This window comes from Mycena indigotica (genome assembly GCF_014461135.1).
Source record: "Mycena indigotica strain 171206Taipei chromosome Unknown Mind.scaff0009, whole genome shotgun sequence".
NCBI lineage: Eukaryota > Fungi > Basidiomycota > Agaricomycetes > Agaricales > Mycenaceae > Mycena > Mycena indigotica.
This window is the reverse complement of record NW_023503008.1, coordinates 4,413,379-4,427,529: the sequence shown is the minus strand read 5'-3', so window position 1 is coordinate 4,427,529 and position 14,151 is coordinate 4,413,379.

The window sequence follows — 14,151 nt, the reverse complement described above, 5'->3', positions numbered from 1 at the left end:
TGCCTTGGTGCGTGATAGCGTGGCTGCTTTCTGACCGCCGTTTACGGATGCTCTCTGCTTCGACAAGCCAAGCGGACTTTCGAGCACCACATCTCCAATGTCTCTATTCACTCTCCAACCTTCGCGTTCCCGAAGACGCTCTGGCCAATGGCGACTTGAACTTACTATGCCCAGTGAGCGCGGAATCCCGATCGGCGGCCCCGTCTGTTGCGGGTTGCCTCTTACCATCTCGCGCGCGCCGCACAGGGCACGAACGCCCACAGAGTGGCCGTAAAGACTCCTCAAAGTCGTGAGCTCGGCTCTCTGTCTTGACCAGCTGGGAGAAGCCCGCCCTTGTTGTCGACGACCGGTAGCCTCACCGTCGTTGACGGTGGCGCTGAAACTCAGGCTGCTGGAGCGGGCAAAGCGAGCGCAAGCCATCTGCGTGCTCGATGCCGGTGCGTTTTCGCGAGCCACCGTGGAGCGGGCTGGGCAGCCTGATCGACTTTCCCAGCCCTTCCTAGGCCACCATCGACAGAGTGGGAGGGCTTTCGTGTGAGGGGGTGGAAAGACCAGCGTTTGTCTGCCGGTGTGCGATAGCAAAGCCGCCGCTCACCAACGAGCAAGCTACAACGATGAACGACTGCAGGACAAGGCGGCACTGAGGGGCCGCAGGCAAAGGATGAGCAAGGGAGGATTTTATGGGCATTAACGCGCCGTTGTGAGTATCGTATCATGCATCCCCTGGGTATCGATAGGCACTCACTCATTCGCGCGTTCTAGCCGTTTCCGTGTCCTGCCGACTCCTGCGTGGCAAGCTGGCGCGACAGATTCGAGTCGAGTCGAAGATGAGCATGGTGTGGCGAAGAGCCTAAGGGGAAGCTTGCGATCGTCAGGAAGAGGCCGCACAGTGCGTCTCATTCCTCCATATCGACGGGTTTAGATTAATATTCGCGCGTTCTAGCTATTACCTTGTCCCGTGTGTCGGCCGGCCACGGAAAAGAAGGCGCGATTGGTGAATTTTGTGGTTATGATAGCAAGTACTATATTGCTTACTGGATTTCAGCAAGCGCCGACGCAGGGCTGTGACTCTGTGCGTGGTCTTCGACATTGCTGCATAGGTGAAACCGGATCATACACATTCCTTCTCACGTCTTTGTTAGCGAACTCTTGTGCGACGCTCCTGGAGAGCCACTCCCTCCTTCTACTTCTATCGACAACCAAGCGGACTCGACGTGCCGTTGTCAATAGTCGACTGTCGCTGCACAGTGTAAAGCGCTAGCAGAACCGACCCACTTGCTGCGTTCAGTGCTGTTCGTAATTTGTTCGTAGTTTCTGCTTGGATTGCACGTATTCCTGATCATATACTCCCAGATATTGTTTTCCTGTGTATATATTTCGGTAAATTCACGTAAGGCAGCGTTGCCGCTGAATGTCGACCTCCGATTTCACCGCTGGCCATTTGGGATTCGCCCGGGCAGTCTGCGAACTATCAATGTGTGACTCTTCCTATTAGATCTAGCTATCGCTATCGGATTCCCGGCCCGGAGACCATGGCGCTTCTCATCACACAATTCTCAGGTGCGTCACACTGCGTGGCGACTTGCAGCTCTCAAGCTTACCACCATGAGCCGCTCCGAGATGCGTCATCGCCTCGCAGATCTCTACTCTGCGCGGTCAGCCATTGAAGCAGAGATCATTTATCTCAAGGCACAACTCGCCGATGTGGCCTTTCCTGTCATCGAGACCCTTGCAACCGAACTTATGGGCAAGATTTTCCAGTGCGGGGTGGACTCTGTTCCTGATCCCATCCACTTTATCCTCGACATCCGCAGTGTGTGTCGCACCTGGCAACAAATCGTAGATGGCGAAGCGCATCTTTGGACCCGGATCGTTATCGATTGTACGCGGTTACGCAAGCCAGTGAAACTTTTGGACCGCTGGCTGCAAAACTCTCTGATGCTTCCTCTGGACATTGACATACACTTCAAGGCACACAGAGACGAGGCCTCGACAATGATTGCAATCTATATACTTTTGCAGTTTAATGCTACACGATGGCGCTCCCTTTCACTGTCCGGTGGTCCTGACGAGAATGGGAAGCCTGTAATTCTCCCATTTGACATGCGCCCAGATGAAGGTGTGCCTGTAAGCCACCTGGTAGCACTCCGGTTCCTATCACTACGAAATGTTTACTTCCGGACAGAGGCTCTTCATGATGCAGGCACTCAGACATCTACTAGTGTATTCAACAACTGTCCCAATCTAGAGTCCTTGTCCATCATACTGCCGCTTAACGCCTTCTCTCACGAACACTGCCCCATTCTCGGGACGATCAGCCTCTCTGCACTTCATGGACTCACGATTCTATCGATCTCTCAGTCCGACCTGCAAGATACATTGTCTGCCCTCGCTGCAGCGCCATGCATCATGGACTTGACACTGATGAATACAGTATCAAATCATGCCTTTGATGGTCCCGCACTTTTCCAGCCATCCTCAGAGCCACTGGAGCTGGCCCATCTCCGCCGTCTCCGCTGTGATGGCACATCGACCTACCCCCTTCGGGTCCTCAACCATCTCCGCTTGCCGCTCCTAGATGATCTTACAGTTGCACAAGAGCCAGACAGGCTTGCACATAACATTTTTGCCAACCTAATCGCACGCTCTGAGTGCCACGTCGAAAATGTGACCCTGCTGAATGTCAATTATGGCGGATGGAGGGATGTCGCCATGGCCGACTTTCTGCTGCTGTTCTCCAAAGCAAGACAGGTGACTATCGGGCACTCGCCGTTGGATCTTGCCAGTCCAAGCTTTCACAACATGGCACCGGAGTTTGCACGCTTTGCAGATGCTGAAGCAGACTCGGAGCAGCAGCAGACCCGCACACTCCTACCTTCCCTTGAGCGCCTACACATCCACGGCTTGTATCATGACTCCACTCGCTACCTTGATGCGGTTCGCAAGTGGCTTGTCTGCCGCAAAAGCAAGCAAGGTAAGGTTGGAATCTCCAACATCAGTTGGTCACGAAACAAGGAGCTGGAAGTGGTGTTAAAGGAGCTTGGTGCACTGGTAGGGCATGTTGAAGTTGTGCATGATCTGAAGAAATTTCCAAAATACCAGCCTGAGGTATAAAGGTAAAAGGATAACTTGATATGTAGTTCAAGTTGATACTTGGTGTTGAGTCGGATTGACTTGATTAAATTAAATAAATGTGCATATGCCAATGGTTGTAGTGACATCAACAATTATACAATGATAGAATACTGTTGCATTTTATTCAATGTGAATACTGCAACTGGTGTTCCATAATCCATTTAATACAAAAATATAAATATGGATTATTTCCTAATTAGGAAGTTCTTGGTGCCAGAGGGGCACAGAAATATCAAAAATTGCCCTTTTGGAACAATATTTTGAGTAAAATAGTGACATCCAAAAACCTTTTGAATTTTATTGCCCGTGTAATGTGTAACATACAAAGTGAACAGAATGCTACAGACTACAGTATAGTTGAAACATATTCCCAGAAATATTATTATTTCTGCCTTCTGCATAATGAATAGGAAAATTGAGCATATAAATAAAGATGAATATGACCATATTATTATACCAACGTCATATTCATTATATACTCAATGATGATGTCACTGCTTAAAATGTTGATTAGCTTACCTTATCTATAATCTTATATATGAAAACAGCTGGAAATTCCCTAATGACAGAAAGTCATGTTTTGGTCCTGTGGATACACATGAATTCCACATGACCACCCTCGGAAACCGCCCGCTAGCTGCGAGCCGCAGGCAAGCAGCTGTGTGGGTGCTGCAATGAATTTTTTGTAGGCAATAGCATAGGTAGGCCATACAAGTGTTGTGGGCAGCCAAAAGAAGGAAAATAAAAGAAACAGAATGTCACAGATAAGACCCGGCCCGTCCGCTCCAGCACTGGTGTTGGGCCATCACGGGCCTGTAACACACAGCACATGACGATGGGGAACAGGCACCCTAGTGGGAGGAACGCATACGTGGGAAGCACATGACTGAGAATGACGTGTCGAGCCATTGCCGAGCCCAACTTGACACCAGGGGATTGGGGAGGAGTGCTAGGAGGTTAGGAGTAGTGCCTAGCCTACAAGGGATGTACAATCATCCCCTCTGCGGCCAGGAACGGGGGAGAGGAGGAGCAGGCGGGGCCAGGGTATCCGATCACCTTTTTGCGGGCCCGTATATATAAAGTGTGATAGTATACGATATACTCTATCACTTAGATTGTCTAAAGTACCGCTTCTCTCCGTGCAAGGAGGTATCACCGACTCATTGGGCCCAAAACTATCTGATTTGAGCCCTGGACAACCGACCCCTTTTGGTTCTACTCTACCCTGCTCGCTCTGCTTGTGGGCCCAATGATCCATCTGTTCTGTTCCGGGCGCACGTTCTTAGGAGAAGCCTTGCACAGCCCGACCCAAAGCCTGACATGGAAATTAGAGAGATTTAAATAGATCTCTGCATTGTATTTCTACAGTTTGTACATATAAAATAAACCTTTCTCAGATGCACATCTTTCTAAGCAGGCAGTTCAATATATGACACATCTCATGCAAACATCATACAACACTGTCAAGAACTTCCATTTTTGAATATTTTTACTGTGCAGCACCTCTTGATGGTAAATACTGAGCCCAAATCGTGTTTTTTTTCTGGATTTCAAGGTCTGATCCTGTCACGTTGCTGTCACACCAGGCAGACCCATCAAACAACAGCGGGCAGCAGCTAAATGTAAGTGGTTGGGAGCATGATCCAAGAGTATAGCTCTCATAGGCTCCCTGCTCTCTAGACCAGATATCAAGATATCTATCCCCAAACAATCATCATCATTGTGTCTATTCGATGCCTGCCTTATGCGGTTCCTGCAGCAAATAAATTCTGGAGCATAACAAGATTCACAAGTGTGTAAGCTAAGTTCAGCACAAAGCACCATTTGATTAATTATAGTCTACAAAAATACAACAGAAAATTGGGCAAGCACATACTTGAACACGGGCCTCTAGGAATCATGCAGAATCAAAACCCGTTCCAAAACAGATAATTGGTGATGATACACCATCAGTCACATCATGGTTTTTGAGGGAAAAGGCGGCCCGAAGCTGGACCTTTTTGTGGCAGATACAGGCCCAAATAACAGAGCCGATTCTTCTGAAAATCATGGCCCCTGATTTCTGCACACATGACCCAGAAACTACCTTATTTGGTAATTTCCAAGTGTCAGGGGAACCCCCGCTTCGGCCTCCTTCGGACCCTCCGAACGCATCCGAGGCGCATCCGACCGGCGCCCCCTCGGACGCTCCGACCCACCCCGACCATCGTCCACGGCCTCCTTCGCCCGCACAATCACCGATCCGTCAAGACCCTCCCAACGATCACCTTGGGACAGAGCCTGCGACGCCGCTCCGGCCTTCTGCGCTCTACGTCGGCAGTTACGGACGACCAGTATATAGTTGGCGCCCTAGCAGGCGGACCCTTAGAGTTTCTTCTCTTTGGATCCTCCCCTGCTAGGTCGGTCCCTCCGTGTATTTCCTGTAGTCTTATTCACGCTTTGGATCCTCCCCTGCTAGGCTTTCATCGGAGTCTCCAGGGTTGCCCTTACAGCAGAAGAAACTCTCTACGGGATTAACCGGTCAAGATTGCCAGGTTTGGTGCTGACTCAGGCCCGGAGTACGAGTCCGTACCCCCCTCGTCACCGCCCCTGCCACTTGACCCCTCCTCCTCTGCTCTTGTCGTCTTTACGCCCGCTATGTCCACCGGAGCTGCTCCGACGCTGACGCGCATGGACGACGCACTTGAGGCGAAACTAGACAACCTCACCAATCTCCTCACCCACCTTGCTTCCCAGGCTTCCGCTGCCGCACCACCTCCGGCAGCTCCCGAACCGCCCTGGCATCTCCGGATGCCCCGACGCGGATGCGTTATTTGGTGACATTACTGTCGCCTCAAAACTGGTCTTACGACCAAACCCCCCGTTTGCGTTTAACGGAGATCGCAAACGCGGCCGCGCCTTCCTATACGCGGTCAAAACCTACGCTCGGCTTGCCCCGGAGGCCTTCGTAGTTAACGGAGAGCCGAGCGAAGAAAAGGCCGTCCGCTACGCCATGTCCTATATGGCGGAGGGACCTGCTCAACAATGGGCAGAGCGTCATGGGAGCAAAAACCCCTTCCCCTTCCCTCGGTGGAGCCAGTTCCTCTCCGAGTTTCGCCTTCGGTTCGTCGAGGAAAACGAACAGGACCTCGCGCTCGCTAAGTTGGAAAGCGGGGTTATCACATGGGAACGGGGATGTCTACGGATACACCGACGACTTCGAGGACTTGATGGACCTCGCTGGCTTCAAGACGCGTTGGTTAAGGTAACCAAGTACCGCCACGGACTTGACCCCTTGATCAACAACGGCATCACCTCTTGAACGACCCCCCAGACCTCCGTGACTATCTGGGCTGGCGCACTCGGGCTTTCCGACAATATGAAGCCCTGGTGCGAGCGAAGCTCATTAAGGGAACGGCTACCCCGCGGACCGCTTCGGGAGCCCCGCGCGCCTTCCCCATCACTCCTCGTTCGGCAACTCCGTTCCCCATCCGCCCGGTGGCCCCGCATGTGCCACCCGCGGCCCGCGCCCCGTCCCGGTACCTCCGGCTCCCGTCCCTATGGAGCTGGATCGTACTAGGGCTCGGGGTGCCCCTCGTCGAGCCTGCTTCAGATGCGGCGACCCCAACCATTTGGCTCGGGACTGTCCGCTCCCCCGCCGACGTCCGCCATGTGGACATCCTCGACGAGGTAATCCAGCAACTTGGCGATGAGATGCTGGGAGAGCTGCTTGCGCGGTTGTCCGATACTGCGGCCTTAGCGGAGGCGCATTCGGAGGCTCCGGCAGAGGATTTTGTCCCCGCGACGAGTGACTGGTGTGCCCTCGTTCGCGTCCATAAATCGTTTCACTTGTTTGTATGATGAATCAACTCCCTTGCCCTACAACGAGCCCGAAACAAAAGACGCACCCTCTGCCCCCTCCGAAGCCCCCCGTTCGGATTCGCCGACTTGCCTGGGAGAAAAAGCTACCTGGCAGTTATACCATCTCTGCCGCTCCTGGCGTTAACTCGCTGCACCTCCCCCCTTGAACTTGAGTCCACTGCGAACGCGCTCAAGCTCTCCCTCTCGGGTCTGGTCGACTGCGGAGCTACTTCGGACTTTATCGACACAGAATATGTCAACCGGAATAATGTGCCAGTCCGAAATCTCTCAGTACCCATCCCGGTCTACAACGTCGACGGCACCCCCAATGATGCTGGGTCTATTCGCCAAATCGCGGACCTCGTTCTACGGTACAACGGACACTCCGAACGCGTTCAGCTGGCTGTAACCCACCTTGGGAAACAGGACCTGATACTCGGATACTCCTGGCTCAAAAAGCATAACCCCGAGATCAACTGGGAAACAAAGGAGGTGAAGATGAGTCGTTGCCCCCGCAGCTGCTCTACCTGCCGTGACGAAGAGCGGACCGAACGCGCTGAGGTTCGGGCGGCTCCGACTCCTTAAATCACGACTACTTGCGGGCGCCTTCCCCACTGTTTGCGCTATCGATATCGCTGGCCCAGATGATGCTGACGACGAGCTCGGAGCTGCTTCGGACCCTCCGGAGCCCTCACCAGATCTCGACGGCGACGAGCATCTTGAAGACGGCGACCGCATCTTCTACACCTCCTTTCGCCCAGTTGAGGAGATCCGCCTGGCAGTACAGTGTCCCAACGCCTTGCAGAGGCCTTCGCCCGTAACTCGGCCCCTCCGCCTTCGGAGATCCCGGACTGGGCCAAGGAGTTCCAAGACGTCTTCGACAAGGAGTCCTTTGACACGTTACCAGAACGAAGGGCTTGGGACCACGCTATCGAACTCGTCCCCGACGCGAAGCCCGCTAACTGCAAGGTGTATCCGATCTCCCCCTCGAACAGCGCGAACTTGACGAGTTCATCGAGGAAGGACTTGCCACAGGCCGTATTCGCCCTTCGAAATCTCCGATGGCCTCCCCGTCTTCTTCGTTAAGAAAAAGGACGGAGGGCTTCGGTTTGTCCAGGACTACCGCGCCCTCAACGCAATGACGATTAAGAACCGGTACCCCCTTCCGTTGATTAACGACCTTATCAACAGGCTCAAGGGCGCTCGTTACTTCACCAAACTCGGCGTTCGCTGGGGTTTTAATAACGTCCGGATTAAAGAAGGAGACGAGTGGAAGGCGGCCTTTCGGACTAACCGAGGGTTGTTCGAACCTTTGGTGATGTATTTCGGCCTGACAAACTCCCCCATGACGTTCCCAAACGATGATGAATGACATTTTCCAGGATCTCATTCTTTCAGGCGACGTTATGATCTACCTCGACGACATCCTTATCGCACATTCGGACCTCCGCAAGCACCGCGAGATCGTCCGGGAGGTCCTTCGGCGGCTCCGAATGCACAAGTTGTACCTTCGCAAGGAAAAGTGCGACTTGAGAAATCGTCAATCGAGTACTTGGGGGTCATTATCTCGCACAACCATGTCGAAATGGACCCCGTTAAGGTCGCCGGAGTCTCCGCATGGCCTCCGCCCGAAAACAAGAAGGACGTTCAGCAGTTCCTGGGGTTTGCTAATTTCTACCGCAGGTTCATTCGGGATTTCTCGGCCCTGGCGCAACCTCTCTTTGCGCTCACCAAGAAAGACCAGAAATGGACCTGGGGAGACGCCGAAGCCGCCGCCTTTCAAGCCATCAAGGACGCGGTCGTATCAGAACCTGTCTTAGCGATCCCGGACGACTCTCGGCCTTTCCGACTTGAAGCAGACAGCTCAGATTATGCGACGGGGCGGTTCTTTCACAACAATCCGCCCCGGACGGGAAGTGGCACCCTGTAGCGTTCTATTCCAAAAGCTTAAATGATGTCCAGCGCAACTACGAGATTCACGACAAGGAGATGCTCGCGATCATCCGCGCACTCGAGGAGTATCGGCATTTCCTCGGGGGCGCCGCGCATCCGGTTGAGATCTGGACTGACCATAAGAACTTGGAATACTTCCGAAAGGCGCAACACCTTAATCGTCGGCAAGCCCGATGGTCGCTGTACCTTTCCAGGTTTGACTTTACGCTGCACCACGTCCCAGGTCGCCAGATGGGCCGTCCCGATGCTCTCTCCCGCCCGGCCTGACCACGGTATCTCCGACGACAACTCGGATGTCACCCTCTTACGCCCCGAACTGTTCCACGTTCGCGCGCTTGAGGCCGTCACTGTCTCTGGGCCTGGCTCCGAACTTGTCCGCGACATCAAGGAAGCGCTATCCGGTGAGCCTGACCTAGAGGAACCCGTCGCACTTGCGGCTCGGCAACTCTTGAAGGTCCGAGGTCAAGCTCGGGGCCCCCGCTCATCGCGTTCGGACGAGTGGGCCGTCTCAGGCGACCTCCTGTACTTCCGCGGCAAGGTCGTAGTCCCCAAAGACAAAGACCTGAGGAGGCGCATTATAGAGCTCTGCCACGACACGCGTGTCGCCGGACATGCCGGGCGGTTCAAGACCCTGGAGTTGGTTTCGCGCAACTACTGGTGGCCACAGATGTCCCGCCATATCGGACGCTACGTCGCGACCTGCGACTTATGCTGTCGTCAAGGCCCTCCGAAGGCTTCCGCACGGGGAGCTACATCCAACCGAAGTCCCCCGAGCGCTGGCACACGGTCACTGTGGACTTCATCGTCGAGCTCCCCGAGGCCCATGGGTATGACGCGGTTATGGTAGTGGTTGACGCCCTCGGGAAACGCGCTCACTTCACCGAATGCCATACGACAATAGACGCGGTCGGAGCTGCCCGCTTGTACTATCGGGACGTCTGGAGACACCACGGAACCCCGAGAAGTACATTTCGGACCGTGGTTCGCAGTTCATCGCTGACTTCACGCGCGAACTCTGGCGCTTAATTGGCGTCAAGCCGGCTACCTCTACGGCTTACCACCCGCAGACCGACGGACAAACCGAACGCGTTAACCAGGAGCTCGAGCAGTACATCCGAATCTTCACCAACTACCAACAAGACGACTGGGACGAGCTTATCCCTGCCGCTGAGTTCGCCTATAACAACCACGTTCACTCCTCCACTCAACAGGTACCCTTTATGACGGACACTGGCCGGCTCCCCCGAATGGGTTTCGAGCCGGGCACCCGCTCAGAGTTGGAGTCAGTGAACGAGTTTCGCGATCGGATAGCGAACGGCGTCTCCGAGGCGAAGGCCGCGCTCGTCAAAGCCAAAGACGAGTATAAACGGTACTACGATCGGAGACGATCGGACGCTCCGAATATTCAAGTTGGTGATAAGGTTTGGTTAGATGCCTCTGACATCAGAACAACTCGGCCCTCCGAGAAGTTCTCCCACAAGCGCCTCGGACCGTTCAAGGTGCTCGCAGAGGTTAGCAAAGGTGCCTACAAGCTCGACCTCCCCCCGCGTTACTCCAAGCTCCACCCCGTCTTCCCCGTTGTTAAACTCGAGCTCGCTCAGGACGACCCCTTCAATGGACGACCCGGCTACGACGAACCGCCCCCCGAACTAGAGGACGGAGTCCCCGAATGGGAAGTCGAGGAAATCTTGGATGCCAGGATAAGGTATAAGCGTCTTAACTACTTCGTCAGGTGGAAAGGCTACGATGCTTCGCACGACTCGTGGGTTCGGTTCGACCGTGTCTTCGCGCCAGACAAAATTGCGGACTTCTATCGGAGGTACCCAGGTAAACCACGGCACATCGCCTCAGCGACCTTCGACTCCTTGCCCTTCCGAACTATGCGTCGGGACGCCGCATTCAAAGGGGGGGGTGATGTCAGGGGAACCCCGCCTGGCCTCCTTCGGACCCTCCGAACGCATCCGAGGCGCATCCGACCGGCGCCCCCTCGGACGCTCCGACCCACCCCGACCATCGTCCCACGGCCTCCTTCGCCCGCACAATCACCGATCCGTCAAGACCCTCCCAACGATCACCTTGGGACAGAGCCTGCGACGCCGCTCAGGCCTTCTGCGCTCTACGTCGGCAGTTACGGACGACCAGTATATAGTTGGCGCCCTAGCAGGCGGACCCTTAGAGTTTCTTCTCTTTGGATCCTCCCCTGCTAGGTCGGTCCCTCCGTGTATTTCCTGTAGTCTTATTCACGCTTTGGATCCTCCCCTGCTAGGCTTTCATCGGAGTCTCCAGGGTTGCCCTTACACCAAGTCAAATCCGCAGACTTGATTGGGATCCAATCGGCTGGCCACATTTGGCGGCATTTTTCCCACAAAAAAGTCTTATATTTAAAAAAGCCAGCAGTCAAAATTTCCCTCAATATAACAGGTATACAACACCATTTATAAACTGATATTTACACTGTATTTCTCTATGGATTTGGCTGGAACTGATCAGAACAATATATAGTTATCCCTGCTACGAGTATAAAATGTTTTGAATCTAAAAAAAAAATTGCATTCTTAGATCTTTCTGATGTTTATTGGTGATTGTGTTTTTTGGAAGAGTGTAGTTGCAGAAAAGAAGAAGGACAAAACAGGTCCAATATGGAAGGGAAATCTATGAATGATCCACTAGCTCTTGCACTTCAATTATAGTGGTGAAAGATTCAGAGAGAAGCTTACCTACTATATCATTTCGACCATAAGTTCAGGTGACGTGTGACACGCACACCTGAACTGAACCTAATTGAAATAGGTTACGCATTACATGTAAATTTTCTTGGTTATCAAACCTGTTTTATAAAAAACCTTCTCTGGCTGTTTTTAAACCATTTTTTAAGTATATAAACACCTTCACCAAGATTGCCAAAATGAACATAATTTTCCATTTTAGAATAGATTTTTTGCTTAAAATATCTGCTTTAGCATTCATGGTGCCTTCTATTAGCCTGGAAAATACTATCCAAAGACTATTATTGATTATCTGTTAAAGTCCCTTTCCTTGTCCTATTTTTGATATTCAGACAAAATCAGGACAATTAGTTCTGATTTGGCCAGAAATGTTATCAAGAGCACTGTTTTTTGGTCCTACCTCCCTTTGGATGCTTACTAATACAAACATTGAAGACAGGGCATTCTGGGAGAAGGTGTTTAGAAACAAATAAAACAGGGGTGTTTTAAAACTGGTTTCAAAATATCCCAATAAAAACCAGGCCCTAAACATGTAAATAATGCATACTACAAATAGATTCCTATGTTTATGCTCCAAATATAATATAATTATAATATATTATGTCCTTAGAATAATATAATCATATGTGGCTAGCACTAGTTGAAAGTCATTTTGTTTTCTCCAAAAATCACATGCCTATTTTACTTCAATACACACAATGTCTCGGAAGTGCTAATGTCTCGGCAGCCCTAATGTCTTGGAAGGCTGAGTTGTCGGAGGTTTCAAGTTCTCGGGGCTCAGTCCTCCCAGACATTGTCATATAGAATCACAAAAGTTATATAGAATTACGAAGTTCTGTAAGGGCAACCTCGCGAGGCTCGAAATCAGAGTCCTGAGCAGAGGGGGAATCCTTAGTGAAACTACTACAACAGGAAGGGACGCTACAGACTCACCTGAGCAGAGGGGGAATCCTTAGAGAACAAGCCAAGGAGCCCTCTGCTCAGGTGCACTACTATATACTAGTGACTGGAGTAATGATAGAGTGACTGCATAGCGACGAACGACGCATGGGAGGAGTCAGGTGTCGCTAATGGACCCTAGGTGAGTGTCGAGTAGCCCTCGAAGCTCCGGAGAGGCAGGTTTGGGACCATGATGCCAAGGGAAGAGCCCAGGCATCCTTAGAAGGCCCAGGAAGGGCTTCGGGGGGTCCAGACTGCCTCTGGGCGTCTCCGCTTGTGACCGTGACCGTGACAACCGGAATCGGAATCGGAATCGGAATCGGAATCGGAATCGGAATCGGAATCGGAATCGATTCCGGGTGTGTGACCGTGACGTGACGGCCGGAAACGGAGAGGGGGGGGCATGGAGCGGAGAGGGAAGGAGTCGGTCTAGCCTAAGGGCCGGGGAGTGTCGGAAAGGACCAATGGGAATGGCGGCCAGCCATGACCACCTGGAGGGTAGCGACAGGAGGGTCACTCGGAGACGTCCCCGGACGTCTCCAGAGAGGTGGAGGTGTGAGGGCATGCAGCCTGGGGCGCTGCAGTAGGCACGAGCCTTAACGGCAGTAGGCCTCACCCAAAGGAAGACCCGATGACGGGGGCCGTGGTGGCGGAGTGGGGGGGCGGAGCCATGGCGGGGCTCAGCCATCCGAACGTAAGCCCGAACGCTGACATAGGTTGGGGACACCCAAGAGGTCCAACGGGTAGAGGTTGCAGGGAGACCTTGATGAGCGACAGCCCAGAGAGGCTATAAGGCCATAGGCTCAAGGTCTCAGAGGAAAGTGGTGCGGCCACATCCGGAGAGGTCTCCGATGGCATTAGTGATCCTTGATGGTGACTCTGGAGAGACTCCCAGAAAGGGGTGGCCATGGGAGTTGGAGGTTGGGGACCACTGGATGCGGGATGTGGTGGGAGAAGTGGAGGAGGAGCGTCAGGGTGCAGGAATACAGAGACTCGGGTGGAGACATGGAGACACGAGTGGAGACGCGGAGACGTGAGCGGAGACGCGGCGCTTGATGGGATCAAGTGACGGCATCAGGGTTTCCCCTGACAAGTTCTTGGATTGTGACAGGTAAGTTGTCGGATACCTCTCCTGATAGTATAGTGCTCGAAACGGGGAAAAAATACCCCAAGAAGAAAGACCTGTCTCCGAGGAAAGACTGGAAGCTTCATTGATAGTTCTGAGAAATATGGGTTCCTTCTACCCCAGAGTCTCGCTATGTCAGCTGCCGACAACTTGGAACTACCTACAACTTGTCAATCCCGACAACTCATCACTCCCGACAACTCAGCACTATTGATGGCAATGTCATTCTGCAAACTAGGACCCAGATTTGGGTCCATATGCCATAATAATAATAATAATAATAATAGGAGTACATCATCATAAGAATAAGTTTGCACAAGAAATATAAGTTTTATTGAAGAACTATACTTAAACATAGATCAAAGGCACATTCATGAATAGTAAGTATAGTCTGCTACTACTTGAATGGATCTGACAATAAATGAAAAGCAT